Below are 22,389 nucleotides of genomic sequence, written 5' to 3' on the forward strand. Positions count from 1 at the left end.
GTGGGTGGGCCTTCTTCCACATGTTTCTAATTAGGGATGCAAGAGAGAGTAGATATTCCATGGTGACTCTCCTTTCCTTCTCGGCTGTGAGATAGAACAACAGCACCTTTGTGGTGACCTCTGCAGAGCTGTTGACATTTGGTGACCTGCCTGATCTCCCCTGCTAGCGTGGATGCACCTCCTGGCTAACAAGGAACAGCCACACTATCTGGTACTATGGTAGACCCTGGAGGTCAAAATGAAGAAGAAGATGTTTTCCTTGTGGAGTAGTCTAAGTTAATTTTTTTTTTTACAGATTTATCAAGGTATAATTTACATACCATAAACTCACCCATCGTAAGTATACAATTCAATGATTTTTAGTAAATTTAGGGAGTTATATTACCATCACCACAATCTAGTTTTAGAACTTTAGTTGGACTTATTTTGAAAATGCCAAATAATGATCATAATTGGAATGCAGGTCATGCTGGTGCAAAAGTAAGTTTTTGAGGCTATCTTGAGCTAAGGAAGAGGGCCACCCAGGAAGACATTTGAGACAACTAAGTCTCAAGTTTCCCCAAGTACATGAAGGCTTGAGATTAGCATTTATATTTAGAAAGATTTTCCATATTTTTGCTCATCAAATGGTATGACCTACTTGAAAGAACTGAGCAGCTGTTTGCTACAGAACCTACTTCGCATGTCGACATCAATGAATGTTTGTTGATTATAAAGTGAAGGTGCAGTTGAGAATGTATGTACCCTTCCCACAAAGAGCTTATAGTCCACTTTGAACATCTCATCAAGTATTTATTTACTTGCCCTCCCATCTTCAGGTACTGTGTTAGGCACTGCAGACATACAGATGAGTGAAACAAGGTTTCTACCTTAACAGCTTGTCGACCAGTGACTTATATGTAAACAGATAATTTCAATATGACGTCATAAGTTCTGTGGTAGAGTTAAGTGCTGTGCAGTATCAGAATGGTCATCGGCAAAGATTTCCTAGAGAAGATATTACTAAGAAATCAAAGACATAGTTAATAATTACATCAATCCTGCTAACATAGATTGAGTACCTGCCCTCTGCTCCATTTGGACAAGGCTCTGTGAGATCTGGTCCCTGTTTTCAGGGAGCATTATAACTGGTGGGGAAACAAGTCCATCACTACTTCCAATAAGATGGTAATGACTGCATATAAGTGAAAAGAACAGAACATGCTAGGAATTTAGAGGCAAAGAGAGGCCATTTCAGGGAATCCTTCGTAGAAACAGTAGCCCAAAGGCTACTTAAGAGGCTCAAAAAGCTCAACATCTGAATTTTGACCCATTGGTAGGATTTCAGCAGGCATGATGAGAGTTGGGAAGCAGTTCAGAAGAAAAATGCAAACAAAGGCTCAGGGGTAGAGAAGCTTGGGATGTATTCTGAGAACAGTGAGCAATCCAAGATGGATTGATACTCATGTCCTACAGTATGAACTATTTCTATATATCTATGTCAGAAACAGGGAAATCAAGTGAATCAGAAGCTCTGCCTTCCCTTGACTGTATCAAGGAAGGCTTCCTAGAGACGTGGTTCATTTCATTCTGGCCCTTATGTAGGCTCTCTGCCAAGGGTTTATGATGATTAGTTTTCTCCTTCAGTTTCTTCTTTCATGATTCATCATGTGGCCACCATCAAAGCACCAATGACTTCTCACTAGTGGTTCCCATGATTTAAAAAGCACTTCTTTAGGTTGTTTCCAGCTCCGGGCTATTGTGAATAGAGCTGCAATGAACATTTTGGTACATGTCTCTTTTGGAATTATGGTTTTCTCAGGGTATATGCCCAGTAGTGGGATTGCTGGGTCATATGGTAGTTCTATTTGTAGTTTTTTAAGGAACCTCCATACCGTTCTCCATAGTGGCTGTACCAATTCACATTCCCACCAGCAGTGCAAGAGTGTTCCCTTTTCTCCACACCCTCTCCAGCATTTATTGTTTCTAGATTTCTCTTTTTTTTTTTTTTAATTAGTTTCTGCTTTATAACAAAGTGAATCAGTCATACATATACATCTGTTCCCACATCCCTTCCCTCATGCATCTCCCTCCCTCCCACCCTCCCCATCCCACCCCTCCAGGCGGTCACAAAGCACCGAGCTGATCTCCCTGTGCTCTGCGGCTGCTTCCCACTATCTATCTACCTTACGTTTGGTAGTGTATATATGTCCATGCCTCTCTTTCGCTTTGTCACAGCTTACCCTTCCCCCTCCCCATATCCTCAAGTCCATTCTCAAGTAGGTCTGTGTCTTTATTCTCGTTTTGCCCCTAGGTTCTTCATGACATTTTTTTTTTAAATTCCGTATATATGTGTTAGCATACGGTATTTGTCTTTCTAAGTGTCCATCATCGGATGAATGGATAAAGAAGATGTGGCACATATATACAATGGAATATTACTCAGCCATAAAAAGAAACGAAACTGAGCTATTTGTAATGAGGTGGATAGACCTAGAGTCTGTCATACAGAGTGAAGTTAGTCAGAAAGAGAAAGACAAATACCGTATGCTAACACATATATACGGAATTTAAAAAAAAAATGTCATGAAGAACCTAGGGGCAAAACGGGAATGAAGACGCAGACCTACTTGAGAATGGACTTGAGGATATGGGGAGGGGGAAGGGTGGGCTGTGACAAGGCGAAAGAGAGGCATGGACGTGTATACACTACCAAACGTCAGGTAGATAGATAGTGGGAAGCAGCCGCAGAGCACAGGGAGATCAGCTCGGTGCTTTGTGACCGCCTGGAGGGGTGGGATGGGGAGGGTGGGAGGGAGGGAGATGCATGAGGGAAGGGATGTGGGAACAGATGTATATGTATGACTGATTCACTTTGTTATAAAGCAGAAACTAATTAAAAAAATGAATAAATAAACTTAAAAAAAAATGGAAAAAAAAAAAAAAAGCACTTCTTTGACCAGTACATTCTGGTGCCAGGTTGGTGAGCCAGACCAAGTTTCATGTATTTGTCCAGTCCCACCTGGCCACGCACCCTGGCCCAGAAGTTTCATGCAACACTTACAAGAAAACTAAAAAAACAATTCCTGGAAACATTGGGTCCTAACTTTTGAAGGAGTCATTGCTGTACCTGAGTAGACTTAGGAAGTAGACTGGAAGTCTAAGAAGAAAAAAAATGAGGAAGAATGGTACCACTTGCTTCAAATTCCCAGGGCTCCACAGAGTAAACCTCTTTCTAAATTTGAGTTGCTAAGGACCTTGAACCTGGGGTTGTTTGGGGATATTTTGCAAAGTAAGAAATCTTGTTGGCTTTCAGTCAGGAAGGAAAGAACTCAGTTGGCTTTGATATAACCAAGGAAGGGGGAGTTTTGTATTTGTTTGTTTGCATGGATGGTCCACCTACTGTGTGGCCTTGTTCACGACATGGCTGACCTCTCTCTGGGGTCAGTGTGAATAGCCAGGCTGCAGCTGTAGCTAGAGACAATGGCCAGCACTGTTGGGCAGTGCCGTTTAGGCCCCAAAGATTAATGTCATAGTATTTTGTGGCATACTAAAGAAAATGCTGCTTCATTTGGGGAAATATAATTTCTGTATGTGTATTTTTTTTTCATGAAGAATAAAGAAGAGAGATTTTTGGAAGGACATAACTCATCCTGTTGGCCTTGCTAGAAAAAGCTAAAAAAGCAAGAGGTCAGTACTCTTACAAGTGTCATGTCTTAAACATCAGTCAGCCAAATAATTATTCGCATGCCATCACAAGGGAAGTCCCCTCCCATTATTTGTTTGTTTGTTTGCTTTTTTCTCTAGACTGAGATGCTTTAAAAACAAAAAATCTCTGGTTGGGGAAATGATATTTTTTTTAAAGTCTGTAAATTTAGTACTATATTTGCTGAGAAGTAACAGCCCTAGAAACTGGGGGGTTTTGGGGTTTTGGTGGTGGGTTGTTTTTTTTTTTTCCTGTATTTTCCAATCCAGTACCAATTATGGATGAGAGGTAACTTTGCTTTGCCAGTCTGCAGGTTAGAAAGGGCAATTTCTTGGCTACTGTTTAGGGTTGCCAGATAAACTACAGGATGTCCAGTTAAATTCACATTTTAGCTAAACAACATAATTTTTTAGTGTAAGTACATCCCAAATACTGCACTGGGACATACTTACACCAAAAAAAATCCATTGTTTATCAGAAATTTAAATTTAACTGGGCATCCCATATTTTAATTTGCTAGATCTGGCAACCCTATGTTACTTCCACAATAAAAATGTCACCCAAGGAGACTGGGCACTTTCACGATTCCTGAAAGTAGGTCTCAGTTTTGAACCCAAACAGAACAATATATGAGATAAAACTGAAAACAGAATGAGGTCAGTCACACAAAGGTAAAGGGAGTCCTTCTTCATTTCTTTGTCTTTGTGTTGCTCTGTGGACCCATTTCTGTTGGGAGTGGCCCTCCTAGGTCTACTGTAGGTCAAAGTCATACTTGGTAGGCCACCTGGATGGCTTCTTTGTTCCAGCTTTAACTCAGATGATCAAATCAGAACTGGAGCTCCCTTTTAAATCCAAAGTGCTTGACCTCCTTAGGGTAGCTCTGGACCCTCTTGAATTTTTGCTTCTACAAAATTCCTACCAGGCCTAGTGAAGTGGGGTCTGACTAGACATGTGAGAATAAAGATGGCTATTACTTACTGAGCACCTAATATGTGCCACTGCTTTACCTACATTACCAACATCTACCTACGTGAGTTCCTGTTGCCTCCTAACAACCAGCCCTATGAGATGGGTACTGTTGTCTCCATTTTACACATGAGGGAATGAAGGCCCAAAGAGATGAAGTAACTTGCTGCAGGTCACAGAGCCGCTGAAAGGCAGAGCTGGCGTTAGCATTGAGGTCAGTCTGACTCTAAAACCCCACTGCTTAACCACTGTGCTACCACACGTGGTACGCTTAGATCCCCATTCTTCCCTCCCCAGTCCCCAGTTTGACTTGATATTGGAATATGATCCCTTTCTCTCCTTGTTCCTTACTAGCTGGAATTGGCCCTAAATCATCTTTGTCCATATGTGTCGTGCACCAGTGGAATAGACACAGAAAGCTGGGCACTGGAAGATGTTAACTTTGGATGCTTCCTATTTTACATGAGAATGATTAAACCAATCGGGGGAAAAAAAAAAGCCCAACATTTTAAAATGTGTCATCATTTTAATATCTTTAAAGAGCCTAAAGAGACTTTCAAGCATGAGACTGTAAATAGCTAACAGCTCCAAGATGAGCTTACATAGGAATCACTGATTGTTCCAAAATGGCCATTTGTCTAACTCTGAAGAGCTGCTGTAGTGCTCAGCCAACTCTCCTGCCAAAGGCAGGGCCCTCTGTTCCCTGCCCACTCCCTCCTCCCAGCTCTCCTCTTGGTAAAGAAGTAGCAGAAATACCCGGCCAGGTACCATTTTCTTCTTGAACCAACACGTGCTCCTCCTGGTTCTCTCCTTATATGAAATGGTTGTCAGCATTTTGAGTTCATCAAGTAAACAGTTTTACTTGTTCCAGCTGGGAAAATCCATGAAGTTGGCCATTCTGTTCCTATCATCTGCTCTGGCCTGGTTGTTAAGTGTAAAATATCTCTGTGGGTGTGGTCTACCCAGTGGCATTTCTCAAACTGTGGGTTATGGACTCAAGGGTCTGGAATAATTTCTTTCACAGGGTCACGCTCCAACACTGACTCTTTCTGGTGAAAAGCCACCCCGGTCTTCCTCCTCTGACTCTCAACCTATCTCCCATCCTTCTGTTCCCTTGGAGTAGTGTAGTGGGCCTTCACTTTTCTCTTCCTCTGTACTCTCGTCATCTGTCTCCTTTCCCCATTGTGCTACATTTCTCAGTGTTCCTGTTTCCTTTAACCACTAGGTCCTCATAGTTTTCAAAACCAAGGCCATCTAACTCTCAAAGGAAATTTTTTTTTTTTTTAATTTTTTTTGCGATACGCGGGCCTCTCACTGTTGTGGCCTCTCCCGTTGTGGAGCACAGGCTCCGGACGCTCAGGCTCAGCGGCCATGGCTCACGGGCCCAGCCACTCCGCGGCATGTGGAATCTTCCCGGACCAGGGCACGAACCCGTGTCCCCTGCATCAGCAGGCGGACTCTCAACCACTGCACCACCAGGGAAGCCCTCAAAGGAAATTTAAAACAAAACATGGGACACCAGGAAAGACAGCAGAGGTGAGGGGCACAATGTTACAATCTTCTTCCTTAGCCCTTCACATCTGAGAAAAAGGACCTTGTTCTATTCTCCATGGAGACTAAGGGCAGCCCCAGGCACTCCCTCCTCTCTTCTGCCTCCTGACATTCCTCTGTTCTTTTGTAACCCCTCTCCCCACTTCAGGGATAACTTAGTCAATTTCTACACTTGGTAAACTTGCAAACATTCTGTTTCCCTCCTTTTGGGTGATGGAATGCTGGTGCATGGGGGCTTTCAGGAACAATTCAGTAAGTGATAGCCTTAGAATATTTCAAAAAAAGTTCTGGGAAGATGTTATTGATTAGTCTCTGTCCATGGTATCTCATTTGCCTCTTTGAGGGGCTCAGCAGAAGCATTTGGTCCATCATCTGCTCTTCCTTGGGTGGAGGTGAGGTGGCACAGGTATAGGCCTTGAGCAGATCTCCTGAATTCTGTATTTTTGTCTCCCCAACTGTAAAAAGGGCAAAAAAATTATTCTGACTTCACAGCATTGCTGTGAGTATTCAATGAATTAATATTTATAAATCCCTTAGAATAGGGCTTAGCACATAGTAAGTGCTATATTAAATAAGGAAGTATAACAAGGCAAAAAGTAATAAGAATGTCCTCCTTTTGATTCATGCCTGAATAAGTATATTCAGCTTCTTTTTGACACCTTAGCGTTCTAAAATAAACCCAAGGACTGCAGCCTAACACACTCCATAATTTCACTCAAGGACTTTGACAATCTGGTCTTAATGTACCTCTTCTCACCTGCATTTTGGCCAGACTGATTGACTATTTCCCATTCCAACTTCCCATTCAATTCCCTTCCCCATCCCTTCCACATGTATCCAGTTGCCCTTGCTGCCTTTACCTCATGTTGGCTGTCGGCATGTATGGCCCAGTAGTTTTGGGTATCTATTAAGTGCAAAGCCTTTCTTCTCTTCTGGATCACGAGCTGCTTCTGAGGGGTGAGGACTACATTTCTGATGGTTGTGTACCATTCTTCATGCCTTTTACATAAATGGTACTCTATAAATGTTTTGATCGGCTGATTTGAGCTTTTGCAGACTAGGAAACGGTTGGCCTAGAGCCAAGTGGCCCCTAGATGAATCTTGCCTCTAGGCCTCATGGATATGTTCTGTTGAAAGGCCAGTGCCTCCCTGCTTTGTGTTAAGACGATGGGAGCCTCCAGTGTGGGCCAGGGCAGACAAAGCCACTGTGAGGTTGGGATGTTGGGGGCAGTGTGCTGGGATTCAAATGTGGGATGGACAAAAGGAGAAGTGCCTGCAAGCAGAAGGCTAAAGGCAGTGGCTTTGCACAATTACCAGGAACGCTTTTAATTAGCACCTTGTAAAAGTTTGGGCAAAAAGGGACAGTTAAAATGTACTGTTTATAATGCAATGGGCTGCCTCTGAAAATGTTCCAACTTTGCAGGCCTAGCGGGAAAAGGACTAAACACAGAGTTGGGAAAAATCACAGCACCAGTGCTAAGAGGTGTATAGGTTGGAGCGAAACCGAGAAGTTGGCATAACCATTAGTGGCCGTCTCTAAAAAAATAAATCAGCAGGGTGCTATTACTCATATCCTGTGTGATTTTTGGTGGATGGATAAATAAAATTATACGAGGAAAACTGTTTTCTAAAAGTAAATTCTGCCACTCCAGCACAATGGTATGTATGTCCACCCTTTTATAAATATATGTACACTAACTCACGTGGCCACATAGCTCTCACATGGTAGAAAGACAGTTGGCAAAGACAGTTGGAAGAATGAAAAAGTGCTATGTGTTTTTTCCCCATCTGTGGGCAGCGTTTGATGTTTGTAGATGTATGGTTTTAATAACCTTGACTAGTAGATACGGCAACTGTGAGAATTTCAAAAAGGAAAGCAAGAGTCCAGAGAGGAAAACATCTGCTGTTTCTAGGGGGCAGTCTTCCCAGCAGCCCTCAGACCAGAAGCTGTTTTTCCTCCAAGGAGAGCCCAAGGACAAGATAAATAGGCTTCCTGACCCAAAGACAGGAACACCCAGGGAGACCAGGGGATCTGGGAGTGGGAGCAGATGGGAGGGGTGGAATGTCCAGGGTGAGGCTGGGACTAGCTAAGGGGCTGGACGGTCCGTCCATCTGTGGCAGCTGAGCATTGTTGCCTGTGCAGCCGAGGGCAGGGTCCCTTAGAGGCCCAGAGGTGTGAGCCTGCCTTCGTTTGTGTCTTCATTCTTCAGCAAACCTTTACTGAGTTATTATGCGCCAGATACTGGGCTGAGCCCCAACTTGTGACTTCACTGGGCATTGAGTTCGAGGCCTTGGCAGCTAAGGGTGACGTTCCTTAGAGAACTGGGAGGCCTGCCAGGGAAGAGGCACAGGACAAACAAGAAAGCACTGGAGAAACCATCAGAGGAAGTGATGCACAAAAGCTCTACACCGGAGATCAGAGCAGGAGCAGACACGTTCTTCTGAGAGTTCAAGCTTGACTTCCAGCCGCAGTATTCAGATACTAAGAGAACTTGCAGAAGGAGTCCAGAGACCCTGCTGACCAGGGTCTCACTGTGAGTCTTCCGAAGCTACAAAGCCAGCCAGGAGTAGCAGGGGAAGCAGCTGAGAAAAGGAGCAAGTACAGACACCTCCAGTCACCAATGGCTGGAAGAGTTTACTAACCTCTTTCAGGACCATAAATAAAACCACACCCACAGTTGCACATACTGTACTTCATTTGATAAGTGCAAAATAGTAAACTGTGTGTAGTTTACTTACAGTGCTGTTTTGATGGTTCTCAAATAATCTCTTGTTTTATGTTCTGAAGTCCACTCAGATAGTGCTAGAATGGACCATCTGAGCCCAGGTAGCCTGAATAAAACAGCTGTTCCCAGTCTGCATGTCTGAGCAGGGATGACTCTTGTGAACCTTCCAGGCCTCAGCATATAGACTCTTTGTTCGTCCCCCTGTTATCATGTGCATCACGAGGTTTTTATAGTAAATCACAAAGCAGTTTGTTTTTCCCAACAAATAGTCTGCCCCTTGAGGGTAGGTCCCCTATCCTGTTCATCGAGACCCAGAACCAGGACTGGTCCATTTTGGATGCACTGATCTCAGACATTCCCAAGCTGACACTGGGGATCAGTGTGCACATGCCTCCTTCCGAACTTTCCTGCTTTCAAGTGGTATCTTCTAATGAGATTAAAAACCTCTTTATACTGTTTTCCTTTTATATCATGCAAATAATACATTTAAGATGTAATCTTCTGTGCTTCATGTTACAGATTAATGTTAAACAGACTTTCTCCTTCTAGAGTGTGAATGTCTTTATTACCAGTTGCTTTACATTTTCATTCCTACCCATAATTTTTTCAGACTCTCTGAATTCCTGTTCAAGGTTCCTTTCCCCTGGAAGTTTATATCACCTCTCAGGCTGCTTTTGACCCACCCACTCAGTGCTTTACCTCCCTGGCTCTCAGGCTCTGCCCCAGTTATTCCTTGCCTATGCCATATGGCCTTATTAATGTCAATGAGACATTACCTATCCCGTTTCCTGGCACTTATGCCTCCAGAGAAAACTCTGTCGTATGCATCTCTGAGCCTCCCATAGCAGCGAACACAATGCCTCTCGCTCCAGTAGATGCTCAACAGATGGGTGCTAATAAAGTTCCATTAGTGAGACAAGGTAGTTAAGAGCAGGTATTCGCTTGTTAGTGAGGGAACAGTAGCAGACTGGTTAAGAGTACAAGAATTTGATTGGGACTGCCTGGGTTCTAATCTTGGCCTCGTCGCTAACTACTTTTATGACTTTGAGCGGTCTGCCAAACCTCCCTGGGTCTCAACATCTTCATCTTTAAAATGAGGACAGTAGTAGGACATCACCTATGTGATGAGGACATCACCTACGTGATGAAGATGCAGTAAGGGCTAACTTAAGAGTTAAGGAAAGCACAGCACTTAGCACAGTGCCCGGCCCATGCTGAGAGCTATCATCATCATCAACCACCAGCACCATAGGTATTCATTATCAGACGCTGGGGTTTGAATAAAGAAAGTGAATCCCTCGAGGTTATATTCCTGTGAAGTCTGGACTAGAATGCACCTTCTTTTTTAAAAAAAATTTATTTATTTATTTATTTATGTTTTTGGCTGTGTTGGGTCTTCGTTTCTGTGCGAGGGCTTTCTCTAGTTGTGGCGAGCGGGGGCCACTCTTCATCGCAGTGCACGGGCCTCTCACTATCGTGGCCTCTCGTTGCGGAGCACAGGCTCCAGACACGCAGGCTCAGTAGTTGTGGCTCACGGGCCCAGTTGCTCCGCGGCATGTGGGATCTTCCCAGACCAGGGCTCGAACCTGTGTCCCCTGCATTGGCAGGCAGACTCTCAACCACTGCGCCACCAGGGAAGCCCTGAATGCACCTTCTTGGATCCCTCGGGGAGTACCCTGTGCCCTGCCCTTTTTCCTACACAGGCAACATGTCTGCTTCAGGATCGTATGGACCATCTTGACTAAGAGTATTTCTTTTTTTCTACCTGTAGTCTTTGACCTATATTTATCTGTTGGTGTTAGAGCAGGTATATTGCTTTCATCAGATTCTCCAAGGGGGAAGTCCATGACCCCAAATAGATTAGATACCGCTGCGGAAGACGTTGATGATGTCCTGATAAGGCGAGTGAGAGGGAACTTGAGCACACGGTGCAAATGTACACTCCAGACATACAAGTGTGGCTTCCCATGGCACTTGCCATCCTCCTGTCCCTGAGAACGGAACACTCTAGTTCGTCTGGTGAGTGTTTTAATGGGCTCCTACTGAGTGTCAGGTACTGTGCTAGGTCTGGGGCCCAGACACATGACTGGGACGTGGTTCCTGCTGTTGAGGTGCTTGAGGTTCTAGCGATTTCCTTTCATCTTTTACTAAACACTAATTTAATAATTTTATGACTCATGAATAAATAAGGCTCGTCTCCCCCAGTGAACTCACTGTGTGCTTAGTACTGTCCTGAATGCCATTACAGTCAGTGCTGTTCGCCCCACTGCTACCCAATGGAAAGAAACGGTGACAGGTCGAAGGATGAGGTAGGGATTTTGAGGGCAGCGGGGCGGAGGCAGCAGGATCATGTCAGCGTGCTGAAAGCTGAGCAGTCCTCGCTCCACACTCTGTTCTGTGCTCGGTCGCCGGTAGAGGACTGAAGGCTTTTTTGGTCATAAACCTCCTCATGCCTTGGCTTGGCCTGCGTTCAACTCTCATAAAAATACTAGTAAATGTTAGGACTAGAAATAAAACAAGGCACAGGTTGCCATTAGAACTTTTTCTACAACCGAATTACTTTTTCTTCAACTGAATACATTACAGGTTGTATCAGCCAGGATCCCATCAAGAGATGACTTTCATTAGAATCATTCAGGAGACTTGAATAAGAAAAGGAGTACTTTTAGCGGAGCGGTCATGGGCTTGTGCAAGTCTGCCAGGGCGAATAATAGTGGGGCTCCGTTAGTACCCCTAGACCTGAGAGGACGAGGGGACGGGCTAGATTCTGGAAACAGGAGACAGAGAAGGCTGCCCCGGGGTAGGGGGGATCTGAAACCTTCAGGAGGTGAGGGCAACCCACAGCCCAGGGTCGCTGTGCCCCCTCCAGTCTCCTGCTGGTGCTCTCCAGTGGCCAAACCCAGGAAAGGGTCCCATGGATGTGGTCCACACAGGTCAGGTGCCAAAGCAGAGAGCAAGGTGGAGAAGGATGGAGAGAAAGTCTGGAGGGACACACAGGAAGACACCCGGCAAACAGGTTTGCAAGTTTGAGTTTAGAGGTAAGCGTGTGTATTTCAATTTTATCTGTTTTGGCCAGCTAGATTTTTAATAAGGTTATAAAATATTTCTGCCATATTTATTACACCATCAGTTTGACGTTCTCAGTTAGTTTTCTCAGTGTCTTACTAGTTTAGCCTTTTTTTTTATTTAAAGGGGAAGTTGTGTATAAGCCTGTTTTCCTTCAGAGCACACAGAGAATAAAAATGCTATTTTTCAGAGATTTTCCTTTTTGCAAAGAGAGTTGTTCCATTTCCTCTCTCTTTTTCTCTCTACTGCTTTCTCCTTCTGTGCTTAGGCCAAGAGTGTAGGACATTTGGAGACATCTAGCATGGTGCTTCTCAAACCTTTCTCAGACAAAGACTCCTTTGGGAATCCAACTAAATTTCCTGGTTTTCTTTTGCTTTCAATACCAATGCCCATATTACCCAACGAGGTTATTTTTATTACTTACAAATATTTTTATAATTAACTTAAGACTCAATAAGGCACCAAAGGTAAACAGACTGTAATTATTTCAAGTTCTAACTACTGTGAGTGGATAGTAATTTTCTAAGAAGGTATTATTAAAGCACAGTATAAAATAGTCACAAATATCAAGGCATAATTGCGCAGGCATATCTATGACTATAAACTGGAATGGCGAAATAAACTGGAATTTAAAAGTTAATCACTGTGGGGCTTCCCTGGTGGCGCAGTGGTTGAGAGTCCGCCTGCCGATGCAGGGGACACGGGTTCGTGCCCTGGTCCGGGAAGATCCCACATGCCGCGGAGTGGCTGGGCCCGTGAGCCATGGCCGCTGAGCCTGCGCGTCCGGAGCCTGTGCTCCGCAACGGGAGAGGCCACAACAGTGAGAGGCCCGCGTACGGCAAAAAAAAAAAAAAAGTCAATCACTGTGCCATAGTAAATATGATTGTGGCACATTACAGCACAGTACTAGAATAGGATCTTATCTTCTGATTATTCACTGATAGGCATTCATTTTACTATGATATTCAGCAAGAAACCTCTTACATCACTTTCGAAAGGTAGGCAGTTTCCTAGAACAGCTATCCTGTCTCTGCCAAGAGCCCCATAGGCACTCACTTCCCTATGGAGCCCCTTGTTTCTTCCTCCCTTCCATATACCTCATACATCTTTATCCAGCCTTGTTTCTGTGGCCACCCTGAGTATCTTACTCAGCTGGACTAAAGTCACTGCAGAATTTTGATCGCAACTTCACTGAACCAGGGATCAAAGAAATGCTAAAGGAATTCTCATTATAGGCTTTAAGTATATGCTGCTTCTTAGATGCATGGGAGCGATTTCTCTAATTCTGGGGTTACCCTCCCTGAAATTACACAGAAAGGACTGTATCTTCTCAACCCTAACCCTTCACCACCACCCCCAGCCATTCCAACCCAGCAAGCATTTTCTCTGGTGCATTGCTAAGCGATGCTCCTGTTGTCCTTAAGTGTTTGAGGTCTTGGACCAGTGGTCACGAAGGGACCAGAGTGCCAGCCAGTGGACTCATTCTTCAAGTCTTTATCAATTCCATTCTGTGTGTCACAGACCATGCCATTTGTGGCCTCCCTGAAAGCCATGGGGAGACACTGAAGGGCTATGAATAGAAGAGCGTTGTGTTCTCCCCTGCCATGCTTCCCTTCCCCCTTCTTTTGGAAACAGCACCTCAGTTTTCCTCTGGGGAACTACCCCATCCTCATCTCCATCTATGTGGTTTGCATGAAGCTGATGCCACCCTCCAGCACTAGAGGTTGGCTCTGAACTTGGATCAGACCAAGCAGAGTTTCGGTGATTGGTTTAGGAATAAATATGTGACCCAAGACATGAGAATCTACCACAAGAGTTTGGCTGGAACTACCAAAAAAGAGGAGTCCCCTCTGTCTGCTAGGGTCCCTCAACTGGTATTATGTAAGCCTGTAGCCACCACTTAGGAGGAGCCTGCCTAAGAATGCCAACGCACTGGAACACAGAGCTGGAAGATGGAGAAAGATAGCTTCCAATCATCATTTAAGCACTTGGGTCCAGCTCCTTTGGTAATGTGACCCACTAATAGGCCCTACCTGTTGTTTTGCCCATGAGGACAATTTGAGTTGGCACTCTGTCATTTACAACCTGGGCTCCTGAGTAAAACATCCACACATCTGAGAATTCAGCACTTTCTGGGACCCCAGCCCCAGGGAGGCCATAAGCTACTAAAAAGAGATTATGGTCAGCTTGAGCTTCAGGGCCCAGAGAACTACACATAGTGTTGTTACTTTTCCAGAGAACATGATGATACACATATGAAATTCAGGAATTCCAGGAGTGGACTTGGGACTGGTAATAAGGTGTATTACCAGCTATGTGTGTCATCTGTGATTAAATATGTTTAAATCCTGTGAGGGCTCGGTTTTACCTTAGGACAAACACGTTCTAAGTGATTTGAGGACTTTTCACTTTTAAACAAGTTAACGTTAAAAGTATTTTTTTAAATAACAGAGTTAAAGAGGTCAAAGTAAAGAATCAATCACATATATACACAAGTACATACATACATGTGTATATATATATATTTTTTTGTTTTTTGTTTTTAAAGATACTTTAAAATCTAACGTGTTGCTGGGCTGTATTAACAGGACCATGGCATGAAAACTGAGTCACCATACTCAGTATTAATGAGACACTTAGTGGCAAAGCTGTCATTCAGTTACATGCCCAGCTTGGGCTTCTGCATTTTGAGAGGATGTGGAAAGCAATTGAACTGATTAAAAGCATGGAAAATCAGATCTCTGAAGACCGATGAAAGTGGGCTATTTAACCTAAAGAAAGGAAGATTGAAGGGAGAAAATAAATGGTATTTAAGTCTAGAAAGAGTTCTTATAATGAAAAAGGTGGCCGATGTTTTCCTCCTCCACTGAATATATGAAGAGAAAATTGCCTTAGACATTTCATTTGTATAAAAGAAGGATTTTTCAAGCATATAGGATTCCTGTACTGGGTAAGAAGTTGGACTAGATGAACTTTATATTCCTCTTCACTAAGATTCTGTGATTGCTAGGTCGAGAATTTGCTTATCAAAAGAGTTGCGAAACTGCTTGGTGCATATCTTAAAAGGTAACATGAACAAGCATTGGCTGGTTTAGTTTAAATATAGGTCTGCCCAGCCGTTACTTCTAATGCTCATAACATGCCTGTGAAGAAGCAAATGTTGGGGCTTCCCTGGTGGCGCAGTGGTTGAGAGTCCACCTGCCGATGCAGGGGACACGGGTTCGTGCCCCGGTCAGGGAAGATCCCACATGCCGCGGAGCGGCTGGGCCCGTGAGCCATGGCCGCTGAGCCTGCACGTCCGGAGCCTGTGCTCCGCAACGGGAGAGGCCACAACCGTGAGAGGCCCGCATACCGCAAAAAAAAAAAAAAAAAGAAGCAAATGTTGTGTATGGACAACAGGAAAAAGAAACCTAGTGGTCAAGTAATGATAAAGCCTAGGATTTCTGTTTTCTATTCCTTCACTTTCTCTGTTAGAAAGCAAATGATAATTTGTTTCTGCAGTAACTATAGAAATGAGACAAATCATGGGATAGCTTAGCACTGGTGCCAATATTTTTGACGGGGTAGAGTTAAGTATACGGGTCCATATTGAGTCAGGAGCATGTAATGTTGGCTCTGGTATGTCTCTGGCTTATTTCCTACTGTAACTTTACTAGTCTAATTTGAGCTTCAGAGACTTCAAACCAAGACTCAGGAAAATGGATTTTACTTAGGGAAACAATTCTAGTTTTACATATGGAAAAGCTATTCTAAAGAACAATAGCTTTGGCATTACTACTGCTTTGCAGGATCTAGACTTATTTTAAAAGTTAAGGTTAAAAAAAAAAGTAAAGGCCATATGTCACTCCACTTTCTTCTGTACTTTTTTGGGCCACTACATTACATTCTACTATGTGGCAACTTGGGGTGCTTTGTACAAGTTCAACTCCCTCTGACTATACTTTTCACGCATCTACATATCTACTAATTAGGTCCATTGTCGGGTTCTGCAGTTCCCTTGGCCACATTGCTTAGAGGTTACAGTCTCTGCATATTACACGGCAGCAGTCATTTCCTCTTCACAGAGCCCACATGGTCGCTTACAAGTCATTTATACAGGAGGCTTTCCAATCTTTAAGTGAATCTCTTAACAAGCAGAGATTGACTGACTTCACAGTCAGTAATTCTAAATAAATTCAAATGATAATGTTTAGATCTGTAGTTTTCAGGTTACAGGGAATAACTGGGAAGAGAGAAGAATAGCCAGTCTGCAAACCTGTTGTTGAAAGGACTGGGGGAAGAGTTTGCTGAAGCTGGTGATTTTGATAGAACAGGACCTCACAATCCCCCACCTCTACTCATTTCCCGATTGAATTTTGTGGGAAGAATCAACTGAGAAACAAAACCAAACAAGCAAACAAACCAAACACCTCCTAACAACAATAGCAATGAAACCTAGCTTCCAAAAGGAGTTCACATTTTAGGTTGACTTTTTGAAAAACTGATCTAGAAACAAGAAGCTAGTTTCTAAGTTTATTTCCACACTTGCCCTCTGACCTCTGTCTTGTTGAAAGATTCAGGGTATCAGATTCTCTCCCATCACCTCCTTTCAACAGAACTTACTGTATTACCCCCCCCCACCCCCTCAAATATAAATGGCTAAAACAGCTGGCTCTTTCACTCTGGGTATACACACACAAACAAAGGAGACACACACACAGACACGTAGAATATACCTCTCTGCATATATAAACACACACTTTGGTCATTTATTTTTTTAACAGAATAAAGGTCATTAATCAAAATACAATTCATTTTAACAGTCAAGGCTTGACACGAGATCATTATTTCAGGAAAATCCAAAGAGACTAAGCTCCTTTTCATAACATTGTTTTCTTTCTAAACCTCTGTAGGGTGCATGGCTCTTCTCCACTGAGGAAGCTGGGGACAGCACTGCAGAGCAGCCTGGTGCCCACATGTTCAAAGATCTAAGTTGTCTTGGGGAAGGAGCTTATGCCACATATTCACTCACCTCACAGAGGAAGAGACTTTACATCTGTTGTATTTCTAACACTAGGCTGTCTCTAGTTAACCCCAGGGCAAAGAAAACAAAAATATTTCCTCCTGTTTCTCAGAAGGTGCAGAGAAATAAAGCTAAATGCCTTTTTAAAAATTCCATTTCAGTTTAGTTTAATCTGCTCTTTCCTTAAACGTTGTGTAAGCTGAGAAGAAACATTTTCAGATTGTCTCATCTAGGTGAAACCTGTCTTTAGAAAGTGTAAGAGAGTCCAGGCCTTTTTCTTTTTCAGTCTATGAGAGATCATGAAAAAGCTGGTATAGATTTCTCCTTCTTACTGCCTAGGAAATAGAGGTGTAGAGTAGCAGAATGAACAGACCAATGGCCAAGCAAATGAAAAAGATCCCAAAAGCCCTGTCTACAACCTACCCACTCAGATGAGTAACTAGTTAGCTGGTTCCGGAATGGCATGATCTCATTCTTTTCTGCTGTTGGATACAGGCTCTGCTACAAAGCCTGCCCCCAGATTGGGTGGCCCCTTTGCCCAATCAGGGCCAACCAGTGGCTCCCAAACTAGTCTGTAACTTATGACCCTCTAGCCTTAAGAAGTTAGTCATTTCATGTTCTCTAAATAAATAAGAAAACGACAACCCAATAGAAAAATGGGCAAAGGCTACACACTGGCAGTTTGTAGAAGAAACCTGAGTGTTCAACTTTCCAAGTCATTAAGGAAACAAAAATTAATACACAAATGAGATACCACTCTTACCCATCAGTTTGGCAACAAACAAGCAAACAAAAAACTCCACCAAAACCAAGAACCAAAAATCAAAAATAAAACAGAAAACTCCTAAATGTTGGTGAGCGTGTGTGGAAACAAGAACTCCCATTGCTAATGGGAGAGTAAATTGGAACAGTCACTTTGAAGAACAATCTGGCAGCATCAAGTCAGATGTAAAAAGGCACAAACACTGCAACCCAATGAATACAATTCTAAATTTCTGCCTTAGAGATACTCTATGCTTCACTGATAAGATTATGTACCCAGGGCTTCCCTGGTGGCGCAGTGGTTGAGAGTCCGCCTGCCGATGCAGGGGACGCCGGTTCGTGCCCCCGTCCGGGAGGATCCCATATGCTGCGGCGCGGCTGGGCCCGTGAGCCATGGCCGCTGAGCCTATGCGTCCGGAGCCTGTGCTCCGCAACGGGAGAGGCCACAACAGTGAGAGGCCCGCGTACCGCAAAAAAAAAAAAAAAAAAAAAAAAGATTATGTACCCAAAAAGACTATATTTATTTTTAAAAGACTAGAAGGATGAATACCAAATTCTTGACAATGGTTGTCACCTGGAGAAGGAAAAGCGATCATGGTACTTCAATGTGATATATTTTTTTAATTAATTAACTTATTTATTTATTTATGCAGCGCCGGGTCTTACTTGCAGCACGCAGGATCTTTTTTAGTTCCAGCACGCGGGCTTCTTACTTGCGGCATGCAGACTCTTAGTTGGCGGCATTCGAACTCTTAGTTGCGGCATGCAAGTGGGATCTAGTTCCCCGAACAGGGATCGAACCTGGGCCCCCTGCCTTGGGAGCACAGAGTCTTACCCACTGGACCACCCGGGAAGTCCCCAGCATGATATATTTTTTTTTTTTTTTTTTTTTTTTTGGCTGTATGTGGGCCTCTCACTGTTGTGGCCTCTCCCCTTGTGGAGCACAGGCTCCGGACGCCAGGCTCAGCGGCCATGGCTCACGGGCCCAGCCGCTCCACAGCATGTGGGATCTTCCCGAACCGGGGCACGAACCCGTGTCCCCTGCATCGGCAGGCGGACTCTCAACCACTGCGCCACCAGGGAAGCCCCATGATATATTTTTAAATGTACAAGACAACAAAGAAAAAACAAACTGAAGAAAATATAGAAAGTGTTTGTTGTATTTTTCTCTGTGTAATTTTCTGTAGTTAAAATTTTTTCAAAGTTAAAAAAAAGAGAGCCATCCATGCATTTGACTAGTACAATCAGCATATTTTAGTCCTTCAGTAGTTTTCTGATGTGCGTCTTTCCTGTCCTGAAGCACATCAGCTTTCCTTTATGATACCAACAGGTTTCACCACGACTGATTTTCCTGCCTAGAGATGCTTATAAGGCCTGCCAACACGGGGAGTTGTAGAAGAGGCCTAGAATCTTTTTCTTTTCATCATAACATTTTGTAGAGCTGGAAAATAGCCTCAGGGATCATTTAATATAATTCTTTTATTTAAATGAGGAAATTGAGGTCTTGAGAGTCTTGTTGAAAATCACCAGCTAATTAAAGGTAGAGTAAGGACTAGAATCTGTGACTACTGGTTTTCCAGTAACAAAAGTTTGACATATGGGAATTAATGGAAGCTCTGCAGATCCTTTCTTCAGAGCCTTCACTGTACACAAGCAGGTACCTACTACGGGTTTGGTGTTATGGAAATGGCCATCAGGCCAGCAATACTTGAAGAGACTGGAAGGAGAAAAGTGAAAACTCTGTGTGGTCACTACAGTATATGAAGCAGTAAAGCTTAGAGGTGAAGGGGTTTATCACAAGTGGCAGTTGCCTGGGTCTCGCCTGGCTGTGTCACTTCCAGATATTTTACCTTGGCTGTAATTTAACCCTTCTGTGCCACTGTAAATGTGAGCGTATTAATAGAACTGAATTCAGGGGCCAAAATGAGGGTTAAAAGAGTTAAAAATGTAATCTGTGAGAATGGTGTCTGATATATGTGTTCAACAAATGTTAGCTATTATTATTACATCATTTGTAGAACAAACTATTGAGGAAACTGGATATTTGATTATGGTTCTGCCAGCTTTTGCCTTAAACCACACACCTAACTCTCAAAGCTGTCATTAGTATCTTCCTTTGTATTTGACTTGGATAAGTCTCAGTTTGGAGTTAAGAAAGCATAATTCAAAAAGGTAAGATCATTTATTTGCCCAGAATAGTGTCATAAAGGAGTGGTAGTGATTATATTTTCTTCTCACTGCATTTCACTCAACACTTATCCCTCCCTTTTGGTACACATGGCGCTATAGCTGGGGGATACTAAGCAATGAAGTGACCATAGTAGAGGACTCATTCCTTGAGGGGTCTTACTGTCCAATGCCCAAGTTATCATGGTGCTCTCGAATCAATTACCAGCAGGTTCTTGAGGTTTTTCATGAAGGACGTAACACACACACACACACACACACACACATACACACACACACACACGCCTGCAATTCCTACAGTCATTTTGACAGAAGTGCCTTGAACTTTAATGGAAGATGATGCCGGAGTTCTACTCGCTGCCAAGTTTGTACCTATTATACGGAGGAGGTTTCTAAGTCCTAAATCAGATTCTCTTTCTCTGTATCAGTTTATTGAAACTCCTGTTGTTGTGTACGAATCCTTGTGTGCCTTTCAGACATGAATGCATTCCCTGGTGGAGAATTCCTTCCCAGGGTTTGCAGGAGAGCTAACCATAGTTTTATTTGTTACCAGTGCCTCTTAACCAAAGAATGTAGTTCTTAAAAGATGGATTTTTATAGAGAAGAATATTATAAACTTTTTTATAGTTGTTGAAAAAAACATTTGACAAATATTACAGTAATCTTTGTCATCTATCTCAGACAAGATCTAGTCTCTAAACCTGAGGTAAATTCCTTTGTCAAAGTTATAAGAGGGTGATTTCATTTGTAGTTATACTTACTAATTTATTCCATAATTTGGGTGTTAATCTTGCTGTCAGATGAACACAGTCAACTTTCGGACTCAGTTTCTCCCTGTGCAGGGGAAAATTTCTATACCAAATTCCCACTGACTTGCCTCTTTTGCACACCCACATCTTATTTTCATTTGTGCCTTGCCTAGCTCATCACAACCTATAATTGTCTACCTAAATAATGTTTTCTTAAGATTTGATGCTTCCAGATACCAAAATGATTTAGATTTAAAGCTGCAGGGGATAGTTTATTGTTATGTGAAGCAAACCTAAAGTACTTTGAATCCTTGGACCCTCAAACCCCTTTCATGACTGATGACTGAAGTTGCCCAGAGTTTGTTCAGTGTGGAAGTACACGCTAAGATGAGTCATTTACAGCATGCAGCTTTGTGGAAGTGATGTGCACTCTTGCATCCTATGGTTATTCCTTCCCCTTTTGCCATTGTTATCTTGGTCTGGAATGTCCATTTTCTTTTGATGCCCAGCTTTCTGCTATGTACTGGTTGCCATTCCATGAACCATAGTTCTTAGGTTGAGGTTTTAAAACATTTCCTGTGCCTGGGTTCTATCCCAGACCTGCTGAATCAGACCTGTTGGGAACAGAGCAGGGCTATTTGGGTTTTCAAAAACCTCTTTAGGGCATTCTGATGCTCAACCAGAGCTGTGAACCACTGTCTTTTGTTTATGAATAGTGGAAACCCACTCAAACAAACAAAAAAGAGAGAAATCTACCACAGGAAAGCAGGAGAGTGTTGCAGAACCCAAGGGCATGAGATCTATCTGGGCTTCTTAAGAGACCTGAGCCTGGAACTGGAGCACTGACAAGGACCCAGGTAAACTAGTCCCTGCTCCCCAGGTGCATCCCTCTGTTTGCCCATCTCCCTTCAGAACCTTGTGGACTCAGAGCTCTGCTTATCTCTGTATATCTGCTTCCTCCTTTTTCTCTTTCTCAGCTGGCCTCTTTCACTGCTAAGTAAGCACATGTCCCAACATGGTAGCCTCCTCAGTACCCAGTTACGTGTCCTCAGTTCAGCTGACCAGTCTAGGCTGACTGGCACCTCTCAATCTAAATTCCTACGAGAACATCGGATCGGCCTAGCCCAGGTGATATGTCTGCCCTTACCAATCAGATAACATGGTTCAAACATGGCTGTCAAGGGTCCACCCCTGTGTGAGTTCACACTGAAGGCTGTTCAGATATCTCAAAATATTTATCTACTTGCCATATTCTTATTCTCCATCATACCAAATAACTTTATTTTTGATTTCAGCTTTATTGTCAATATTTTCACATTTAAGGAAGTTGAGATGCAACAATTTCCACATATCGGGGTGATTTAACTTTGCAGATGTCACTGAGGCAAACCTTGAATGCGTTGTCCTCTGTTCCTAGTTCTCCCTTTTATAAATACGCATCAGTTTAAATGTTGAGAAAATTAGAGCCTTGGGAAATCTGCTTCTCCCAAGTAGTTAAAGTTGAAAAGTGGTAGAGTAAGACAGCAATTGAATGGCACAGTCATTTTCTATAATATATGTAATTTTCACCATCAAAATAAAGAATGCTTAAAGGCACTGAGGTAGTTTATTGCAGACAATGCTGAGGTGTGACCTTATAATTTTTACAGAAAAGGCTACTGCTTTTTCTTTGTCTACACAAGGGTTAAAAAAGAG

The 22,389-nt window shown here is 43.1% G+C and overlaps 1 protein-coding gene across 5 annotated transcripts in view; it reads left to right on the forward strand.

Moving 5' to 3' along the window:
- Positions 1–22,389, forward strand: part of RAD51B (RAD51 paralog B) — a 670,662-nt gene that overhangs the window by 486,310 nt on the left and 161,963 nt on the right. The gene's annotated exons all lie outside the window — the stretch shown is intronic.

Source organism: Mesoplodon bidens (assembly GCF_964165515.1).
Source record: "Mesoplodon bidens genome assembly, chromosome: 3".
Classification (NCBI taxonomy): domain Eukaryota; kingdom Metazoa; phylum Chordata; class Mammalia; order Artiodactyla; family Ziphiidae; genus Mesoplodon; species Mesoplodon bidens.